This window comes from Durio zibethinus, chromosome 18 (genome assembly GCF_047325235.1).
Source record: "Durio zibethinus cultivar Kanyao isolate XHJ-2024 chromosome 18, ASM4732523v1, whole genome shotgun sequence".
Lineage (NCBI taxonomy): Eukaryota > Viridiplantae > Streptophyta > Magnoliopsida > Malvales > Malvaceae > Durio > Durio zibethinus.
Window position 1 is genome coordinate 20,320,858 of NC_143179.1, and position 23,225 is coordinate 20,344,082.

The 23,225-nt window shown below is 31.2% G+C and overlaps 2 pseudogenes across 2 annotated transcripts; both read right to left on the reverse strand.

The window, feature by feature from the left end:
- Window positions 1-9,313: 9,313 nt before the first annotated feature.
- On the reverse strand, window positions 9,314-10,031 carry LOC111301032 (L-type lectin-domain containing receptor kinase IX.1-like; annotated as a pseudogene).
- Window positions 10,032-12,347: 2,316 nt separating this feature from the next.
- LOC111300696 (L-type lectin-domain containing receptor kinase IX.1 pseudogene) lies at window positions 12,348-18,446 on the reverse strand (annotated as a pseudogene). 2 transcript variants are annotated; one of them, XR_016329972.1, is made up of 2 exons: window positions 18,253-18,446; window positions 12,348-14,524 (listed from the first exon to the last, which is right to left on the reverse strand). The product of XR_016329972.1 is annotated as an L-type lectin-domain containing receptor kinase IX.1 pseudogene, transcript variant X2 (transcript). The 2 variants fall into 2 exon arrangements; XR_016329971.1 differs by lacking the exon at window positions 18,253-18,446 and having other exon boundaries at window positions 12,348-14,596.
- Between the last annotated feature and the right edge of the window lie 4,779 nt (window positions 18,447-23,225).

Here is a 23,225-nt window from a genome sequence, read left to right on the forward strand (position 1 = left end):
AAAAATGGTAATCCCTTATTTGTATGAAACCTTTCGTTCAGCCAGGCATGGCTATCCTGGATCGACAGAAGTTGAATAAAGGGGACTGGTAATGGGATTAAATGAAGTTTTCTCGTGATTTCAAGTTAAAGTAGATGAAGGAATCATGCAAGATGAAGAGATTTTTTTTTCTTTTTAAGAGACTTAAAGAATGGTGTATCGTTTTTGTTATCCTTAAACCCTTTAACTCAAAAATTTTAATTACTTCTGCCCAAGAGCATGCGGAGGTTAAGTGTATGGGCTTATTTTCATTGTCGTAATAAAATGATGAATGCAATGCATTTCACTTATACCATGTTCTCTATTTTTCATTTTTCTTTTTCTTTCATTACCATTCTCTATGCCCTTGCCAAGATCAATATATATTTCTTTGTGATTATACCCATTTTCAGTTTTTCTAATAATGAACATTATGGATGACCAAGGTAATAACATTGGGTTTGATTTTAAAAATTTGACTCACATTAGTGAGCTTGATAATGATGTTGATTCATAAGACTATGATTTACCTCATGATCTGTTGAAAGGGATGGAACAAGAGAAAAAATTATGAAACCCCACCAGGAATCAACTGACCCATTAAATTTGAGAGATGGTGACAATAAGAAAGAAGTTAGGATCGGTACTTCACTATCACCGATTGAGAAGCAAAAGTTAGTGAATTTACTATAAGAGTAAATGGACTTATTTGCATGGTTTTACTAGGATATGTCAAGACTTAGCACAGAGGTGGTTGAGCATAAGTTACCTTTAAAACCAGAATACCGACCAGTACAGCAGAAATTGAGACGCATGAAGCCAAAAATGTTATTGAAGATAAAAGAAAAAGTAAAAAAATAATTTGACGTTGATTTTCTAGAAGTAGCAAGTACCCTGAATGGGTAACCAATATAGTCCCAGTTCTTAAGAAAGATGGAAAAGTTAGAATGTGTGTGGACTACTGAGATTTAAATAAAGCTAGCCCAAAGGATAATTTTTTATTGCTATATATTGACACCCTTGTGGATAACACTGCTAAACATTCCACTTTTTCCTTCATGAATGGGTTTTTCGACTATAATTAGATCAAAATGGCTCACGAAGATATGGAGAAAACTACATTTGTGATAATGTAGGGGACATTTTGCTATAAAGTCATGCCTTTTAGGTTGAAAAATGCTGGTGCCACATATCAAAGGGCGATGGTCACTCTCTTTCATAATATGATGCATAAGAAGATAGAGGTATATGTTAATGATATGATAACTAAGTCTTAAGAAGGGGAAGATCACGTTGTTAATTTCAGAAAGCTTTTTGAAAGATTACGGAGATACCAACTCAAGTTGAATCCAATCAAATGCACATTTGCTGTTAAATCTAAAAAATTGTTAGAATTTATAGTCAGTGAAAGAGGTATAAAAGTAGACCTTGATAAAATTTAAGTCATTCAAGAATTATCAGTACCACTTCACAAAGGGAAGTGAGAGGCTTTTTGGGGCGATTGAATTATATTTCTCGTTTCATATCCCAACTTACCTCGAAATGTAATCCAATCTTCAAGTTATTTCACAAAAATAATCCTGGTGAATGGGATGAAGAATGCCAAAATGCATTTGAAAAGATTAAAGAGTATTTGATAAGCCCACCAGTATTGGTTCCACCAGTTGCAGAAAGGTCATTGATTTTATATCTAACGGCTCAAGAAAAATTACTGGGATGTGTATTGGGGTAAAGAGATGAAACTAGCAAGAAAGAGCATGCTATCTACTATTTGAGTAAAAAGTTTACGAAATACGAGGCCAAATACCTCCAAATAAAAAAAATATGTTGTGCCATAGCTTGGACTACTTGTAGACTCAGACAATACATGCTCTACCATACAACATGGTTAATTTCAAAATTGGATCCCCTCAAGTACATTTTTTAGAAACCGTCTTTGTCAGACAAGATAACGAGATGGCAGGTCATGCTCTCAGAATATGATATTGTGTATGTGATGCAAAAATCTATAAAATGGAGTGTAATTGTTGATTTTCTTACTAATCAAACTACAAAAGATTATGAACCTATGAAGTTTGAGTTTTCAGATGAAGATTTGATGGCAATATTGCAATATGAAAATAAAGAGCCTGTAAGAGAAGTATGGAAAATGTTTTTTGACAAGGCATCCAATATAATAGGGGCATGGCATTAGAGCAGTGCTAATATCCCTAGAAGAGAATTACTATCCCTGTACCGTAAGGTTAGATTTCAACTGTACAAATAATGTTGCTAAATATGAAGCATGCGTCATAAGATTACAAATGGCCATTGAAAAGAAGATTGGAACACCAAAAGTATATGGGGATTCAGCCTTAGTGATTTATCAACTAAAAGGTGAATGGGAGACCAGAGACCCGAAATTAGTGTTATATCAAAAGCACATAACTGGCTTAATGAAACATTTTAAAAAGATCCAATTTCAGCATGTTCCTCAAGAAGAAAACCAGATTACTGACACCCTAACTACTTTGGCAGCAATGTTCAGGTTAAATAATAGTACGAGAATTCAACCCATTAAAGTACAAATAAAAATTTCACTAGCCCACTGTTCAAATGTGAAAGAAAGGGTAGATCGACAACCGTGGTACTATGACATTGTATAATATATCAAGTGTCAAAACTACCTAGAGCAGGCTTCAAAAAATGATAAGAGGATCATTTGAAAATTAGCAACAAGTTTTGTGCTTGATGGAGAAGTCTTGTATAAAAAAAATCGAGATCAAATTTTACTAAGGTGCATCGATGTTGTGGAAGCAAAAAGGATACTTGAAAAAATACACGAAGGAATTTGTGCAACACATGCTAACGGGCATAAAATGGTCAAATAGATTATGAAAGCTGGTTACTACTGGTCTACAATAGAAAATGATTGCATCAGTTATGCTAGAAAGTGTTAGAAATGTCAAATTTATATAGATAAAATTCATTCCCCTCCAGTCTTGCTACACATCTTGGCACCACCATAGCCTTTCTCCAAGTGGAGAATGGATGTGATTGGACCCATAACCCCAAAAGCTTTAAATGGGCATCGATTTATCTTTGTGATAATCAATTACTTTACAAAATAGGTAGAAGCAACTTCGTATGCTAGTATTACGCGATCAGTGGTGTGTAGATTTATAAAAAGAGAGATAATATACCGGTATGGGCTCTCGAAAAGGATTATCTCAGATAATGCTAGCAATTTGAACAATAAAATGATGAAAAAGTTACGTGCACAGTTCAAGATCAAGCATCATCATTCAGCACCATATCGCCCAAAAATGAATGGTGCAATGGAAGCTGCGAATAAAAACATTAAGAGAATACTAAAAAAAATGACTGACACATATAAGGATTGACATGAAAAGTTACCTTTTGCTTTGCTTGCCTATAGAACATCAATTCGAACCTTCACAAGGGCCACATCGATTTCACTGGTGTATGGGATGAAAGCTGTATTATCGATTGAGGTAAAAATTCTTTTTCTGAGGGTGTTGATGGAGACAAAATTGGATGAGGCAAAATGGGTTTGGGATCGTTTCGAGCAACTGAATTTTATTGAAGAGAAAAGGCTCTCAGCACTCAGTTATAGACAAATGTATCAAATAAGAGTCATGCGAGCACATGACAAAAATATATGACCTCGATGCTTTCACGAGGACGAATTGGTTTTGAAAAGGATTTTGCCATGTCAGCATGACAATAGAGGAAAATGGACCCCCAATTGGAAAGGTCCATATATGGTAAAAAAAGCTTTTTCTAGTGGAGCTCTGATCCTTACAGAAATAGACGAAGGTGAATTACCAAACCCTATAAATTCGAACACTGTCAAGAAATATTTTACTTTAAAAAAATGAACAAAAAAAAGAAAGTGATTCAAATTGAAAACTCGAAAAGGGCGATTTGAATCAAAAGGGGGTCATTTGATCTGAAAACCTAAAAAGATGGCTTGAATGAAGGTGGAGCTCGAAGAAAGTTTTTCAGAGAATGAAAGAGTGGCACCGAATGGATAAATTGTCACCATAATTAAAAAAGATGACTTTTAAGGGACGAGTTCTCATTAGTCACAGATGTGGGGTAAGGATTGGTCATATGAAATCACAGGTGACAAGATCATAAATGTAACGAGTTTTTGAAAAAGACTTGGTCTGAGTAGGCCAAGGTCATTCAAATGTTCATTATCTAGAGAATTGATAATTTGGTTCTTGAAATACTTTTGAGTTAACTGTTCTTTGTGTCTCGAAAGGTTTATCCTTATCTTCATAAACCCAAAATACCTCATTACTGACTTTGTTTCACACCTAATTTTGAACTTGAAATCATTGCATTTGTCATTTAGAATTAAGATAGTGATTGATAAAGTTCATAATAGACCAATGCACCGCTCAAAAAAAGAATGCAATATAAGGATGATAAAAAATAGTAATATGGGCATAGAAAGAATGAAATAAAATTGATTGATTACTGAAGACAAAGAAGAGAAAGGGGATAAAGAATAAAAAAAAGATTTTTGAACTACTAAAAGCCAAATGGGTCCGTCATGAGATAGAGATTTTTGATCAAAAATTGAAAGATTTAAAAGGACAAGATTACTGGAAGCTGCTTTTAAAGTTTGAAAGAATTGAACCAAAAGTTGAATTAACTTGGATGAAAAGGCATGATATAATTCGTTGACGGCATCTTTGTTTTTTCATTCATCATAATCATTACACGCATTACATATCTCTTGATAAGTTGCATAGAAGGTTTCTTTATAAGACATTAGGAAGAATCAATATGTTTCTTTTTGGAAACAAAGATGATGGCATTGAAGATGGTATGATAGCACATTTTCTAAAATGAAAATTGTCGATCTATAGGGTACCTAATCCCCTTCAACTCATAACTCAATCTTATATAGGCCCCTGGCTTGCGGTTCAGTCCCAGTCATTTTTAATATTTGGCTCGTGGTTTAATCCCAATCATTTTTTTATTTTCTAACTTGCGGTTCAATCCTAGTCGTCATCAATATTTGGCTCGTGGCTTAATCCCGATTATTTCATTTTTTGACTCGTGGTTAAATCCCGATCTCTTTATCTTTCGATTAGCAGTTCAATCTCGATCTCTTTAATTTAAAATCGTTGTTTAATCTTGATTGTTGTTATCCTTTGACTCGTGGTTTAATCCCGGTTTTCTTATTTTCGAACTTGTGATTCAATCCAAGTTAATGTCATTTTTTGACTTACGGTTTAATCCCAGTCTCTTTATCCTCTGATTCGCGATTCAATCCCGCTCTCTTTAATTCAAAATCGTAGTTTAATCTCGATTGTTGTTATCTTTTGACTCGTGGTCTAATCTCGGTCTTCTTATTTTCGGACTTGTGATTCAATCCAAGTTAACGTCATTTTTTGACTTGCGATTTAATCTCAGTCTCTTTATCCTTCGATTCGTGGTTCAATCCCACTCTCTTTAATTTAAAATCACAGTTTAATCTCAATTGTCATTAACCTCCGACTCATGGTTTATTCCTGGTCATTTTATTTTCTGACTTGTGATTCAATCCAAGTTAACGTCATTTTTGATTCGCGGTTTAATCCTGGTCTCTTTATTCTTCAATTTACGGTTTAATCTCGATCTATTTATTCTCTGATTCGCGGTTTAATCTTGATCCTTAGTATTTCTCTTACTCATGATTTAATCTCGCTCTCCTCATTTTTGACTGGTGATTTAATCCGAGTTTAATCCTGATCTTGTTATTCCTTGATTCGAGGTCTTGACTCAATCGATTCTTTACTTTTTGACTTACAATTTAATCCCGATCACTTTTACTTTCTGACTTGCGGTTTAATCCCAATCATTCCTATAGTTTCTCAACTTGCGGATTAATCACAATCATTTTTATTTCTTCGACTTACGGTTTAATCCCAGTCATTTTTATTTCTCTGACTTGTGATTCAATCCCAGTTGTCGTTAATCTCTGACTTATGGTTTAATCTCGGTCATTCCTATGTTCCTGACTTACGATTTAATCCAAATAGCTTTTATTTAGTTAGTTAGCTTTGGTCAAAATCATTGTTTTTATCTTTGCCCTAATACTGATTTTCAATAATGTACAAAGAGGGGCAGCTGTAGACACCGAATTTTATTTGGGTCTACATTTTTTATAATCTAAAAAAAATTAATTAATTAAAAAAATAAAATTTTAAATAAAAAAAAGAAAGAAAGACAAATGAAAAATCCAAACATAAGAAACAAAATGGAAAGGGTCGGTGCCAGAGGGTGCCGTGCACAGCACCGCTGGCCACCCACGCCTTGCCATTACCCCAGCCATCATACCACCCCTTCGTCCAGTCCCTTCACTCTATCAGCACATGCTATCACCATTTTCAATCATATAAAACACTCAATTCTCCTTCATTTTAAAGCTAGCTGAAATGCTTGGATATCCCCTCACCAGAACACCAAAAAACATGCACCCCTACCAACAACCTCTCAGACGAAAAAAACCCAAACAACCCCCCAAATACCCAAACAGAAAAATAAATAGATCTATGAAAATCAACACAAAAAAACCATAAAAACAGAAACCACAATCCTCACCGAATCGACGAGGAACCCAGCGCTAAGGAGATACCTGCAACAAAAAAGAAAGGTTATTAGTTTGAGTTTTTTTCTTTTAAAAAAAGAGAAGAACATAAAACTTCGAACCTCGATCTACATCGATCGGGGTCGTTTCTGACAAAGAAGAGTTCTAATCTGGAAAGATCGCATCGAAAGGAGCTTTCAGGAGGATTTCAAAATTTTTGATCATCAACGACCACCACCAACGGCGACCCACACGACGACCGGCGCAGCATAGGGTGTCGAATTTCGACGGAGGACAGAGAGAACCGAAAGCTCTAAAATTTTTTTTTTGGTGAAAATGGCGAAATAGCTGAAAAAAACTAACTTTTATAGAAAACATAGAAGCAAAACGATGTCGTTTTGAGCATAGGGCCAAAATGACACCGTTTCAAGCATAAGAGGATCTACGCATGGACCGAACCCGACCTAAGATCCGCTCAAACCGACCCGTAGACCCACTTCAGCCAACCTCCAGTCGATTCAGACGAACCGCTAGTGAACCGGTTTGAACCGTTCCTCAACCGACTCAATCGAATCGCACACCGAACCGAACCTTTTTCTGTCCAATCGAACCGCGCTTGACTGGACCGACCGGTTCAGGTAAAAAGAATTTTTTTTTTGAATTTTTGAATTTTTTTTATATATTATTATTTTTGTTATTTTAAGTTTTTTTTTTTTATATATTTATGTATGATAAGTTCTTAAATTTGTTAGGATAAATTTTTAATTGTTTTAATAATAATAAAAATGAAAGTAAGTAAGATAATAATTAAAAATATATATTAAAATACTTAAGATAATAATAATAATAATAATAGAATAATTATTATTATTTTTTCTGCCTAGATGTTGGAGAGAATAAAATATATTCCTAAAAAATAATTCTACCTAGATGTTAGAGAATTATTATTAATAAATTTTCATAAAGAAATATATGAGTTTTTTTGAATTAATCTTCAAAAATCATTAAAATCGAACTTGCTTTGAAAATTCGTCTAGATGTTGAAAATTTTTAGAGATGTTCGTATTTTTTTAAAAATGAAACCTTAAACACTAATTTTTAATTTTCAAAATCTTAGGTTACTAAAAACCCTAAAATTCGTTTCTAAAACCTCTAAAATCCAAAATCCCCTAAAATCCAAAATCCCTAAAATCCAAACCCCTAAAATCCGAAACCCCTAAAATCTAAAATCCCATAAAATTCGAAATCCCAAACCTTTAACTCTTAAATCCAAACCCCTAAAATCTAAAATCCCATAAAATTCGAAATCCCAAACCTTTAACTCTTAAATCCAAACCCCTAAAATTCAAACCCTTAAATCAAAACCCCAAACCTTAAATTTTAAAACTGAAACCCTAAAATCTTCAAACTCTAAAATCAAAACCCTAAACCTTCCATACCTTAAAACCAAACCTTAAAACCCTCAAAACTTAAATCCAAACCCCTTAAAATCTGAATCTTCAAAATCTTGAAACCCTAACCTTGAAAACCTCTACCCAAGCCCTTACTCAAAACGTCCTTAAAATCCTAAGGACACGTGTGAAAATTTCATTTAAAGTAATTTGTTCATGAATGTTGCCTAGATAATGGGGTATTTAAAAAATTTTACTTCGTTAAATCTTTTCACACCATTTCTTAATTCGTATTAGTAATAAGATTAATGAATAAAAAGTATAATAGTAAATTAGGATCTTAAATATAAACAATTGCACCTAAGCTCTGCCTAGATGTTGGAGAGTCGTGGTGGTCTCATTATACTTAAAACCCAACTTTAAAATTACATCTCATTTCACATAACATTTATTGGCATACATCCGTCAGCGTGTTATCATTGGTAATTATTTGCATTATTCTGTTTTTAATTTTCATTTACTATTTGATGATAAAATATTTTATAATAAAAAATAATGCTTAAAAATTTTTTTTTGGTGATATTATAAAGCAAAATAAAAATAACATTCCGAAAGAAATAATTATTAGTACTCTACCTAGATATTGGAGAGTCACTAACAATTATTTTCTATAAAGATTATTATTTCATTTTAAGGATTATTGTGTTAAATCTTAAGCAAAAAAAGTTATTTTAAATTTTGCCTAGATGTTGGAGAATTTTAAGATAATTCTTTAACTTAAAGATTTTCTCAATATTTCTAAATAAAAATTTTAGCAAAATTTTATTTTTTCAAATGAAGAAAATTAGTGTTAAATTTCAAATTAAAACCATTTTTATCCAACACCGAAAATAGCGCATAATTAAATGGTACCAATTTATAGACGTTGTGGGGGTGCTAATCCTTCCCCGCACGTAATCGACTCTCGGACTTAATCTATTTTTTTTCGTAGATCAAAATTTATCTTTTTGATAAACTTTAAACCTGTTTTTATAGTTTTATTAAAAAGATAAACTTTTGGATGGTCAACACACCCTAACAAAAATTGATGGCAACTCCCCATTTACTTCGATTTTAAAACTCTTTCATGTCTGACGGTCCCAAAACCGTTACAACAAGTGTTTATGCACTCTTTTTGGAATCAATAAAATAGTTATCTCCTGGCTTTCCTTCTTTCTGTTCTTTCATTTTTGATCAAATAGTTGGCAATTGTATCAATCATTTTAGAGCTCATTAAAAGCATCCTGTTGAATATTTTCATTTCAGACAGGGAGAATATGGATGGTGGAACTTCTTACAAGTTCTGAATCTTTATTTTATTTCTCCTTTACTTTTTTTTTTCTTTTTTTTTCTTACCAAAGATTTATGTCATATGTTTTTTCGTTGTTCATTACACACCCGCAGCATAGTGCGGGCACTCTCTATTGCTAGTTACTTTTGCGTTCTTTCTAATTGTGTTCTTTATATCCAGACTTGAACTGAATTCCCATGACTGCAGCGTTTGTCGTTCTATATTCTGACCCGTGGCAGCTGAAAAACCAACCACGACCCACTCAGGTAGAGCCTTCATCAGATCAATTTGATAAGAAAAACTAAATTCTCTTTAGGATTGCAATTTGTTTGGTAGGCCCGGTACACATTCAAATTCTTTGTAGTAGCATTGTAAGTAATCAATACATCAGCAGGACCTCCATTGTGAAAACTAGCATTCCAAGGTGTGTAGACAGCTGATGCAATGGAGTTGTTGTTTTTTTCCCCACATGTTCAACTGAAGTATCCCATTCAGGGTTTGGAAAAGTATCAAACTCCACCAGAACTATTTGATTCGTAGATGAATCAGATGTTGTAGTATTAAAAAGGCCTAAAAAACCACCCGCTGAATTTGGTGGGATTTGAGATGCCACGGGAGCAAGGAAGAATGCAACCCCATGCCCATAAGTTGATGAACCTTGGGTGTAAATGGTGAAAGTGAAACGGGAGGTGAAGTCAGACATTTTTCCGGTGCTAAGAGTCCCAAAGCCTCACCCTATCAGCATATGTAGCCCAATCAACACCACATAGATAATTGATCTTGTTAAATTCAATCTCTCCAACTGAAGCCGCTGCATCTCAATGATAGAGAATGCCATTTGCAATCGGGTCAAAGCGAGGTATATGAAAGTTGATTGAATTGGGGGAAGGAAGAAGCAAAAAGAAGGAACAAAATATGGGTAAAATAAGTATGACATAGATGGTCATGGCCACGTTCAGAGCAAGGTCATTTAGAGATGCTACTCCTGAAAGTGGCAAGCTAATTGATAAACGATGATGCTAGGATTAGCTTAAATCATGATGATCAAGGCCCAGGTCAACTACCTAATTCAGTTACCACCCTAAAAACTTTGCTGACAAAGAATCATTTCCCAGAAAAATATAAAAAGAACTGCTTGTTTTCCGCAGGCACAGAAGAGTCAACGTTAAATTGAAACAATAACACCAATGATCAGTTTGTGAGATTAATCTGCAACAACTCATATTTAAGTTGGAATCTCTATATTCAAGTGAGCCTTCATGTCGCAACTTTAGACCCTGAACCTATATCAACTTCAGCCAAATGGTAAACCTGATTTTAGTATTTTTCTAAGACATACAGTTGGATCTGTAAACAATTTTTTTAATCGTTTCATATAATTGATCTTGTGCAGCTGACATCTAAATTGAAGCCGAAGTTCTTGGGGAACAGCAATTTCTAAGTACTTGTTTCTTCTAAAATAGCAAAAATAAAAAATAAAAAATAAAAGAGTAGGCTTTCCCACAGCCTGTAAACTATTAATAAGCTAAGTCAAAGATGTTCAGATTAACACTATTACCCAGTTTAATCTTGAAATCTCTATCTTTTCATAATTGTTTAAAGAATTATTTTTTTCCTATAGCCAAAACCTAACAATAAATCATCACAACAGGATCATATTAATTCATTTCTGTGGCGGTACACCTTTTCTCCTCAAATAAAAGTGGCAAATCCCTCCCTCCCCAATCTATCAAGAATATCAATAGATTTAATAAAACAATGAAACAGCAGGAAATAAAAGCTTTAATGGAACCTATAATCTGTCAGTGTTTAATAAGGATATGTTAAGAATGTTCCTTTTGTCTATTAATAAGCATCAATAAGTTGACTTGGAATGTTAGAATTCAATAATATGTGGAGAATCCTTGTAATAATATATCTTTCTTGTTACACCAAAAACCTAATGTTAGCCAGAAACCTGAAAAAGCTTGCTGCCATTCCTTTCAACAACCACCTTCATTGCCTAATTTAAAAAAGGACCTCCATTTTATATAAAGTGGAAGAACATTTTGCCTCAGGGCCATTGGTTTTTCATATTATTTATGAAAGTCCCATATCAAAGAAGCTAACAAGTCAACAATAGGGAACCATCTTCGAAGGCATGATTATGATCAGCCTGATCTATACTCTCCTAAATTCTGATATCTAAGATTTGCACAGAAAAATTTACAGAAAAAAAAAAGAAAAAAAAAAAGGAAAAGCAAAACATTCATGTTATGCACAGAAGAGTGAAGGTGGAATTTCATTGTCAAAAGCTTACTCTCAAGGTAGAAGCTTGTATGAAGGAAATGACAATTAATTATATAAATTATTTTTACCGAAAAGCAAGATCAATACACAGAAGTACTGCCAGATAAAGACTAGAAAGTAGAAACATATATGATATATATAAAAAAATCCAAATGGATGCGTATAGAAACTTTCATCCAAGATAAGAATTGTCATGAAATCAAATATTTTCTTCCTGTCTTTGTAGCCAAGGAAACACTTTCTTAAGGTTTAACTACTTGGCCTAGACTCATCTTATTTTCCTGTATAATATATTTATGTATAGAATTGACTTGAATCATAATTTTATGGGGGCAAATAACTACTTGGTAATATTTTATTCAGGCTGATAAATAAGTTAATGTTCGGATGGATTCTTGATGATAGTTTGTAACCATAACTATACCTTGATGAGCAGGGAAAGAGAGATTAATTCAAAGAATAAAACTAATACTGTGAACCAAACCTGTTTACCATGTTTCTGAATCAACTCAGGCACATGTATGCAAATATATGCCTCAATCGAGGGCCTGCAGCAGAGTGTGCTTTGTTCCAAGAGAGCATGACCCTGTAATCGGCTATTGGCTAATACTTAGTAATCAACTTGTTTTTTCCTTGCCAAGAATTCAACATATAAACCAAAGTTTTACTCTTGACAGCAGACATTCAATGCAAATCTTTTAATCTATCTTTATGACAGTACAAAAAGTGGTTGACGGTAAAAAAAGTGGTTAAGCAACACAGTAATCGAACTAAATTCCTCTGAATACCTTTATAAATTGTATTTATACATCAACTTAATGTCAAATACTCAATAGTGAATTTAGAAAGAACAAAAATAACAAAGTAGGACTTTACAGAGAAGGCAACTCATGTCTAACGACCCGCTTCAATGCTTGAATAAGTTATTTGAGGTTCCCCAGAGTTCACTGATGGTAAAGGTATATGATACATAGGAACAGGCATCTTGACAGGAAGATTTGGCATCGCTGACTCAAAATTAAGAACTTGAATTGCTTGCCTGATTGAAGGCCTCGAATTACAATCAGGGTGAGCACACCACAGTCCAACAATCATCAAACACTCTGCTTGTTTTTCATCAAAATCCTTGTTCAACTTCTTGTCAACAGCCAAAAGTAGCTCTCCTTTCCCACAAAGATCCCAAGTCCACTCTACCAATCCCATATCAGAATTTCCTCGAGGATTAACAGATTTACTTCCAGTTGCAATTTCTAAAATGACCACTCCAAAGCTAAAAACATCCGACTCCTTACTAGCCCTACCTGTGCTTATGTAATCCGGAGCCAAGTAGCCTAAAGTTCCCGCCACCCCTGTTGTTTTTGGACCTAGCGCAGGGTCCATGAGTTTAGCCAATCCAAAGTCACCAAGTTTGGCGGTGAAACTAGAATCAAGCATTACATTGCTTGATTTAATATCTCGATGCACCACATACTGCTCACACTCTTCATGAAGGTAGAGAAGTGCAGATGCCAATCCAAGAGATATTTTGTACCTTGTAGGCCAAGTAAGGGGAATTCTTCTGCCAAAGAGATGGGAATCAAGGCTACCATTTGGCATCAACTCGTAAACAAGTAAGAAATCATTTCTATCATGGCACCAACCAATAAGTTGCACCAGATTCCGGTGTCTTAACTGGCTAATGACCTTCACTTCAGTTATATACTCCTTTTTCCCTTGTTTGGACCGGCTTGAAATCCTTTTAACAGCAACAGCCATTTCCAAATCAGGTAGGTAACCCCTATAAACTGCACCAAATCCTCCTTCACCCAACTTTCTCTGTTCTGAGAAGTTATTGGTAGCAGCGGCAAGATCAGTATAAGAAAACCTTCTAGGTCCGGCTCCCCTTTCAAGATCTTCATTCATTGATGTCAAGTTTGTTGTCTCTGGTGTTCTTCTTTTCACATGCTTTTGCCGCCACCAAATCATTAATGCTATAACTGTCCCAACTATCAGAACACCCAAAGGAACAACGATGCCTATAACTATTTTGGTATTTCTTGCTGTGTTGCCCCTTGTTTCCCCTTTCACAATTAAATTTGAATTAAACTCCCAAGATTGCAGTCTATGCCGCTCTCCATACTGACCTGTAGCAGCTGAAAACCCAACCATAGCCCACTCAGGTAAAACTTTCATCAGATCAATTTGATAAGAAAGACTTGAATTCTCCTGGGGATTATTGGTTGTCTGATAGCTCCAAGACACACTTAAGTTCTTGGTAGCAGCATTGTAGTTAATGACTACATCTGCAGTATCTCCACTGTGAAAGCTAGCATTCCATCTGACATAGTTTGCTGAAGAGATTGAGTTATTGTTGATCCCCACATGACTACCAACTCCAGGTGGATCCCATTGAGGATTTTCAAATGTGTCAAACTCCACAAGAACAATTTGGTTCTGAGACGAATCACTAGTTGTTGTGTTAAATAGCCCCAAAAAGCCACCAGCTGAATTTGGTGGGATTTGAGACCCAACAGGAGCAAGAAAAAAAGCAATCCCATGACCATAACGTGGACGTCCTTGGATATCAATATAAAAGGAGAAGCGGGTATTGAAGTCAGAGAGTCTTCCTGTGCTTGAGTCCCAGAGTGGCACCTTCTCAGCATATGTTGCCCATCCAACGCGGCATAGATAATCGTAAAGGTTAAACTCAATGGCTCCAACAGAGGGTTTTGCATCACCCTGATAGAGAATTTTGTTTGCATTTAAGTCAAAGCGAGGCATTTGGAAGTTTATTGAATTGGCTGAGGGAAAAGTAATAGGAAATGAAAACAGAAGCCATAATTTAAGTAAGTTGTAGAACCCAGTTTCCATGGCAAGGAAGCAGCAAGGGAGATATGCAGCCTAGCACCATATCAAAGAGAACATGACCTATATCCACAAGTGAAGAAATAGTTAATTTGATGCTGAAGTTTCAATCACCAGCTTTAGTCTATGCACCAAGCAAGCTTCACTGAAAGGGAACCATTTCCCTGAACCATACAGATAGAAAAGCTGCATTGTGAGCCTATTGCCGACTGAACATTGGAATGGTTTATAAAAATAAACCATCAACAGATCTATCTTCCAAAAAGAAAATATATGATTAGGTAGTTTAGAATGTGGTGCATCTCATATAGATTTAATTATTGATAAATAAAATTAATTTTGTATTAATTTTATTCATATTTTAAATAACTATATTTAAACAAAAATAATTATCATATGACAAATGATCATAACTATTTGAATATAAATATATTATTATTCATAAAGTAATTATTATACAAAAGGTCATAACTATTTTAATAAAAGTTTATGTCTATTCATTAATTATAAATAAATCTTTTAGTATAATTATTTTAACTACTTTTACTTGGAAAGTTTTGAGATTTTGTTGTATCTTAAAAGCATAATTATATTTAAAAAAGTATTTTTCACGCCTCAAAGTCAAAATTTTTTTCTATTATTTCTATGCTCTTATTTGTTTTTCTAATAATGTAAAGGCAATTATGAGAAATTCGTATTCCGCATATGGAAGATATAAAGAAAAGAAATTGAATATGCATGGAAAATTTTAATTACCCAAATGATTTCTTGATGAAATAAGTACTAAATACAAGATAAGTTTTTCATTACTATCTTTCTAGTTTTTATATTCTACTAAAAGAATTAATCATTAATAATTCATTGGAAACTTGAGTCTCATTGAATTTTGCTTTTTTATTAACTATTCTTTTAATATATTGATTCTAAATTAAATTATTTAATTGAAAAAAGATTTATGATTTTATGGTATGTTATATGTGGATTTTCTTAGTCATGATATTGAATGGTCATGAGCATAAAATGAACATGAAGTACTTGCTAGCTTTGGTTATTAATCTTTTATAGGCTTGTTATATTTTGGTAAGACCATGGTTATGAAATCAAAATGATAAATTTTTTAGAATTACGTTAAGGCATAAAGAAATTATGAATTTATAAAAATTTTTTAAAAAAAGAAGCAAGTATATGTGTTCTTATAATAAAATCATATTTTATGATCCATATTTCATGATTGTATTTTATTAACAAGAGAATAATGTGTGATTCATATTATTTACTTTATATAATAATGTTTCAATAAGAAATAAACATATTATTGCTATTTGTTGGGTGGAAAGTTTCATGTATTTGATAATTTGGACATAAACTTTATATATAATATTGTGTTGTTATATATGAAATTATGATTGTTTTTAATGACATGAACCATATATGGTGGATATGACTTTAGTACCCATAATAAAATAATTTTACAGGTATCCATAAGTTAGTATAAAAGTCTCAAAGGAGACTATAAAAATCATGAGTTTACTAAAAGAAAATAATTTTGAGGATGATTATGTTTGGCATCGTACTTATTGATGTGTACTCTCAAATTAAGTTAAAATATAAAAGTTTTGAAACTTTTATTAAAAGAAAATATTAATATATAGAATATTTACTAGTTATCTTTTACTAAAGATGGATTTACAGGCATCCTACTTAAAAAAAAAAAAAAAAAAACCACCAAGAAGTGAAAAGATAATGAAATGATAACTTGATTAAGTATATATATAATATCTTGATAATTAAATGGGATAATTTTTTTATAAAAGAATGCATATTTGCACATGGTGGGAGTGATAAAAATAAAAATAAATAAAAAATTTCTACTGTAGTGTTTTAAAATTTTAGTATAATTTTATGAGCAGATTATACAAGCTAATAAGTTTAGTACACTTATTAAAATCATAAAAAAAAAGTCCTTATATATCTTATACAGAATAAAATCGTTTGGTCTATCCATTCAGTTTATCAAATTGAACTAGAATAGTTGAAATTTTATATTAATGAATATAGAGTTCTGGTCACAACTAATACCATTTGTTTCTTAACATAACAAGAATGAGGCAACAATATCTAAAGCATATAAATGATATGTAAAATTAAAAGTTTAGATATATTAGCCTAAAGTGATTATATTATATATTCAATCTCAAATTGGGGTAATTACCATAAAAAAATTGAATTCCAAGATATTTTATTAGTAGTACTACAATTAGAATAAATTTACATCCTTATTATTAAACAACAATAATAGGAACTTAATTTTGAATTAGTAACCTCTAATTATAATGTTTAATGAGTAAAAACAAATTATTATTATATATTTGTTAAGAACTAGTAAAATCAATTTAAATTTTAAAAATTAGTGTGATCCATTACATAAGAAGGATGAATTTTTATATTTTTAATGGAGTTTATTATTTAAATGTCTAAAGTAATGGATGTATAATGAAAATTCAACCTATATAAACTAAGAAGTGGTATCGCTTCAACAAAAATGATTAAGGTCTCTCTTATAAATGTTTATAAATAAGATAAGCATATGACCATAACAGTATTAAAATGATTATAAACCTCTGATAGAAGAATAAATAAGTACTATGTGTATTATATATTCAATTTTAATATTAAGAGTTGAGGTTTAATCTATGGACATTATCAACTTTATTATAATTCTAAAATATATACGTTAATTGAAAGTTTAAATTAAAAGATACCTTATTATATTCATAAATATTTATTTGTATGAAAGGTTAAAAATTAAGTACCAATATTCTAAACTAGCAGGAAACTAGCAATGGATTGTTAGTAGTTTAGAATATGATGCATTTCACATTGGATAGAAATATTTAATTATTGATAAATAAAATTAATTTTGTATTAATTTTATTTGAATACAAACAATTATTATATGGTAAATTATCATAACTATTTGAATATAAATAGATTATTATTTTTAAATATCATAATTATACAAAAACTTATAACCATTTGAATAGAAGGTTATCACTGTTCATTAATTATTAATAAAATTTTCAATATAATCACTTTTCTTATTTTTGTTCAAGAGAGTTTTGAAACTTTATTATATTTTAAATATATAATTACCTTTAAGAATATTTTTTACGTCTTAAAAGTCAAAATATTTTTTTATTATTTTTATTCTCTTATTTTTTTTCTAACAATATATATTTAAAACTTCATTATTTTTATTCTCTTATTTTTTTCTAACAATATATATTTAAAACTTCTTGCTTCCAGGGTTCTAAATTACATATGAAACATGCAACTTATGACAGAGCTCAGGAAACTATAAAATTCCAAAAGGCAGTATCGATTTTCCTCCTATGTTTTAACATGATTGGATCATCAGCTGAGGCGGTTGAGAGTAAAGACATGTCAACTAGAATAAAGAGATGATAATAAAGAAAACGTTAGAAGAGATCATCTTAATTTTCCTTTAATCTAATAAAGTTGACTCTGATCAATAACTTACATAGGACATTATGATCAAAAATAAAAATACTTACATATGACATTGAATTGAAATTATAATATTGGAAAAAACTGAATTATTCCTGTTTGTGGTTTCTTTTCTACAGGAACATTGATTAAAGACATCTGGGTGTTTTTAGAATGCTATATACGTACTTCGCTGAATTAATCAAACGTAATAAAAATTTAAACGACAAAAATTTTAGTACGCATAAACTGGAAGAAAGTAGTTCATAAGGAAGAAAACTCACCCAAGTAAAAGAGCAATGGCTGCTGCAGCAACAAGGGAGGATTGGTTTGTGGAAGCCTAAATCTTCAACATCTATACTTACAAATAAAAGTGTCCCTAAACGCTTTCACATTCTAATTATATGGACACCTATTTTATACCTTAAAAAAAATTAAAGGGTACATTTGAGGATATTAAGAAAAATCATAGAAGAACAAAGAAGAAGAACAGTGAAAATTTTATTATTATGTTAAAAAAAGTCCAAATTTATTGAAAAGGTGGAAAGAAAGATTATCGGTGGAAAAGGTAATAGGGGTTAATGGGAACGTGGCCTTCCTTTCTTTTCATTTTTTCCAACCATTTAGAATAAGAAAAAGAAAGATATTGGTTTGTTGGCCTTTCTTACTTAACCTTTAATCGGGCTTGGTCCTTGCTTTTTTTACTTTTTAATTAAAAAAAAAAAAAAATTGGTGAAAGGATGTAAGAGGAAGGCCATGTCCACTTTTTTTTAAAAAAACAAAATCCATTATTTTATTTTTTATTAGAGGATTCTTTTATACAAAAATATTATACAAAGAATTGTACTTATTATTTTATTTAATAAAAAATAAATTTTACACTTAATTTTTGTTTTTAATTTTCAAACACAAAATTTATATGTACAAATATTAATATATTACCTGTAGTTAATGTTCAAATAAAAGATGATCAATAAAGTTTCTTAAAAAATAGTTGGAACTTTAAGGGTACCAGAATAATAGTTCAATAAAAATGTAGTCTTTTTTTCATCAAAATAAAAGTCTTAGTAATTTATTCACAGTATATCCTCAAAAAAGAAAAAAAAATTAAAAACAAATGAGAAACAAGGATTAGAAGGCATACATTCCCCTGTTTAGAGGGGCATAATGTTTATTCTCTTGGGTATATTTTTGGACTATCGTTTTTTTTAGGATATACGATGAAGCATTAAGACTTTAATTGAATTTTTTTTTTTTTTTTTTTTTTTTTGCTACAAGACTTTACTTGATTTCAGATCAATAATATTGTATTTGTAAACGTTCGATACAAAAATGATGGTTATTAGACAAAAGATAGTGGAAGGAGCCACCCAAGTCAACTGGTGGTGGACCCTCCTCCGGTTGTGGCTGCATTAAGACGTAGGTATTGACCAAATGCACCAATCACTACGGCATTTAGTCATCATTAATACCATGTAAACGGATGGAATTTTTAACGAATTTTTTATGAATATGTTCAATTTTTATTTGTTTATATTTATTTATTAATATTACAAAAAAAAAAAATTTATATACCGACGTTTAATTGTATTAACGGTCAAATTACATCAATAAAAAAATTTTTATTGATAATTTTTTAATATCGTCAAAATATATCATGTTTATATTAACACTTTATACAATTATGAATATAGATAAAATTTTTTTATGATAAATAACTATTCATCAGTATAAATATGTTATATACTGACACTTAACTATACTAATGATCAAATTATGTAAGTAAAAAATCTATATTGATGAATTTTTGTTACTGTTAATATAAACGGTGCCTATACCAACCATTTATTCTTCGGTCAGTGTATATTAATTTTTTTCTGACAGTTTATAAATAATCATTAGTATACATGTTAATATATTGATGTATTGTATTTTAACTATAGGTATAAGTTCTAATGCACTAAATAAGTTGTCTCTGCAGAACATGAAGAAAAAGTCAATCGAAACTTTCAAAGAATATGTACACAGATAAAAAGATATAGCAGCCTAAGTACAATCACCCCTGTCAGAGAAACAAGTTGTTATTCTATTTGTCAATTCTTTGAACACTCCCTATTATGAAAAAATGATCTGTAATGTCTCCAAAAACTTTACTAACATGGTGATTTCCGACGAGATTATAGAAAATGCAATCAAGAATAGCAAGATTAATTTGAAAGATGCAATAGATGTTGAAAAGGAAAGTATATTAGAATCAAATGAAGGAGAGGTGCAAGCAGTCACAATTGAGGGGCATTTACCCAAGAGCTTTATCCCGTACAATTTTTATCCTTTTCATCAACCTCATTACTTTGTCACAAGTAGTATCTTTCAAAACCTATATCTTTGCCAACCAAGCCAGCATTTGGGCTTTTCAGCAAATTTTCATTTTTAAATGACTATTCACGATCTTGTCCCTATACTTGAACCTACTACCTGACTAACAAAGAATAGAAAGAGACCAAGGAATGATTAAGAAAAACTACCAATCCCTACTTTTCACCTTTTGCCTTTACTAATAAAAGATTGGTATCTTACTCCTGTGCCTTCAAAAACAACACTATATCTATCAACAATGAGTTATGATCTTAATGGCAAATGTAATTATCATATGAGGGCAATCAGTCACTCAACTAAAAAATACAGATAGTTGAAAGAAAAGGTTGAAAATCTATCAAAAGTGGTATTCTAACTCCAGAAGTGATAGAACAATAGAAGTTGACTCTATCCAATTACAAAATGAAATGAGTTGAAATGTGAAAGAAGGTCACGAATGTTGAAAAATCAAGATAGGATGATTTTTTTTAATCTTTTCACCATTTATGTATGATATGTGCATGGTGTCCCTAAGAGTTATCTAACTTATTTTAGAAGAATTGAATGTTTTGGATTTTTCTATGAAATTTTCTCTTTATGCATTTGTTTGAATAAAAGTCTCACATAACTAATTTTCAAAATCATTAAAAAACAAAACACAAAACAAAACCAAAAAGGGAGGGAAGAAAAAGAAAAAGAAAATGAAGTTTTCTTTTGCAATAAAAGATTTTCAAAGGAAATAGTGATTACAATTAAGAAAAAACTCACCTTTTCAAATACTTTCATGTCTTTAATCACTTAAATAATTTGACTCATTAACCAAAACCCTTCAGAGAATGTAAGTTTGAATTTATACTTGATATTGTGACATAAAGGGTGATAATATTTTCTTGGGCAATGAATAAAAAGGTCAAATTTAAAAATTGATCAAGTAAGATACTCTTTCAAAATTTTAACTAATAATTTAATGTGCGTCAAAATTTTACTATGACCATAGATACAAAAAATGCCTAAATTTTTTCTCATAAGCAACTCTTATTTCACGTCTTAAAGCACATTGAATAAAAAAAAAAAAATTTCTTTCCGCTTAAGACAATTTGTTTCATGCCTTCATACCTTTTCTTTTCCTTTCACCAAGAAAATGCCAAACAATTTAAAACCAAATGAGCTTTTTTGAATTGTGCAATCAAATTTGAAGCATCCCATATAACCTGATTTTCACTATCGTAAAAACCTTGAGCAGAAATAAGATGGGGCATTAGAAAAAAAAAGCCTTTTATCTCTTTATTCAATAATTTGCTCTTCTAACTAAGTGATCATGTTTGAAATGATAAATCACCATATTTTTCTATCCTTCTTATACAAAAAAATTATCCACTGGCTACCTATTTGAGCTTATTATATTTTTTGTTTCAAAATGAAACCTCGGTCAAGGATCATCTTTTACATTGAGGCAAAATAAGGATACCTTAAAGAGCCTAACTTCAAGAAAAATGTTTGAAATGGAGAGCATCTAACATCCACCTCGGAGATAAGAGTTCGAGGTAAAAGGTGAATAAGGTTTCAGTTGGAATCCTAAGAACTTAATAGAATAGATTGCTAAAGATAAAATCAAATTTTTTTGAAAAAAGAAAGCAAACAAAAGAAAGACATGTACCTCGAAGATGAGAGTTTGAGAAAAAAATGAAGCTTCAGTTAGAATCTTAAGGAAAAATAAGACAAAATTCAAGAAAATATAATGCAAAAGACGAAGTCAAATGTTTTTTTTTTTTTTTAAAGAACAAAGAAAGAAAGACACATAACTTTTCATCTAAAGAATGCTCCATCAAATCCTTAGCCTAATGACATTTAATAATATATTTTGAGTTTATTTATCCATTTTTTCAGAACCTTGAACCCTGACCTATATTACATACCTTGAAAAGTTCGTTTTGATCAAATATGGACACTTAGATTGAAGGGCTATATCTTTGAGAATTTGTATTAAACAAATTTTTACTCAGTGCTTCATTAATAGAAAATATAGCTCTAAAGTAAAAACTCAACAATGGTAGTTTAGAACTAAAGCCACTCTTGAGACCCTAAAAGAATTTTAGAGTTCTAGAATAAAATCTAGATGCAAAACCTTTTTAAGGGTCAGTAACCATTAAAAACTTTGCATTTCATCAAGCAGTGAAAATAAAAAACCAGCCTTTTTTTCTTTTTAAAACTTGTCTGAAAAATAATTTTTAATTTTTACATACATTAAAGTATCATGTTTTCAATAAAAAAAAAGTGTTTTAGAAAATTATCACTTTTGTGAGCCCAAAAAAAAATCATTGTAATCGATATCAAGCCTTCCTTAAGATATGCCTACCAGTGAAAAGAATTGAATAGTCAATTACCCCCCATCCGTAAGCATTCTAAATAGTAATCATCAATTTTCAAGAGATTCAAAAGTTATGAGTTTTAATTTTTGTCATTAATTACGAAGAATACTTTATGTAAGGTAATTTTGTAATCACTTTTGAAAAGTTTAAAGATTATTTGAGCATTTTGTATAGAATACTAAGATCATTTTTTGTGAAAAAATAAACATTTAAAATTTGAATAGAGATCTTTTAAAAAAAAGCAAAAAGAGTTTTGCATTTGTGTCACTTGCATTTGTCTTCACATATGCATCATGAGAAAAACATTTAATTTGCATTTTGTAAAAAAAAAAATATTAATAATAAATAATAAAAACAAAAAACAAAAAAAGGGGCATTTGCATCATTTACATGTACACCATGAAAAATGTATCATTTGCATTTGCATCATGAAAAAGACACTCACATGTGCATCATGAAAAAGACATACATGTGCATCATTAAAAAGGCATTTGTATTTGCATCATTCACATGTGCATCATGAAAAAGGCATT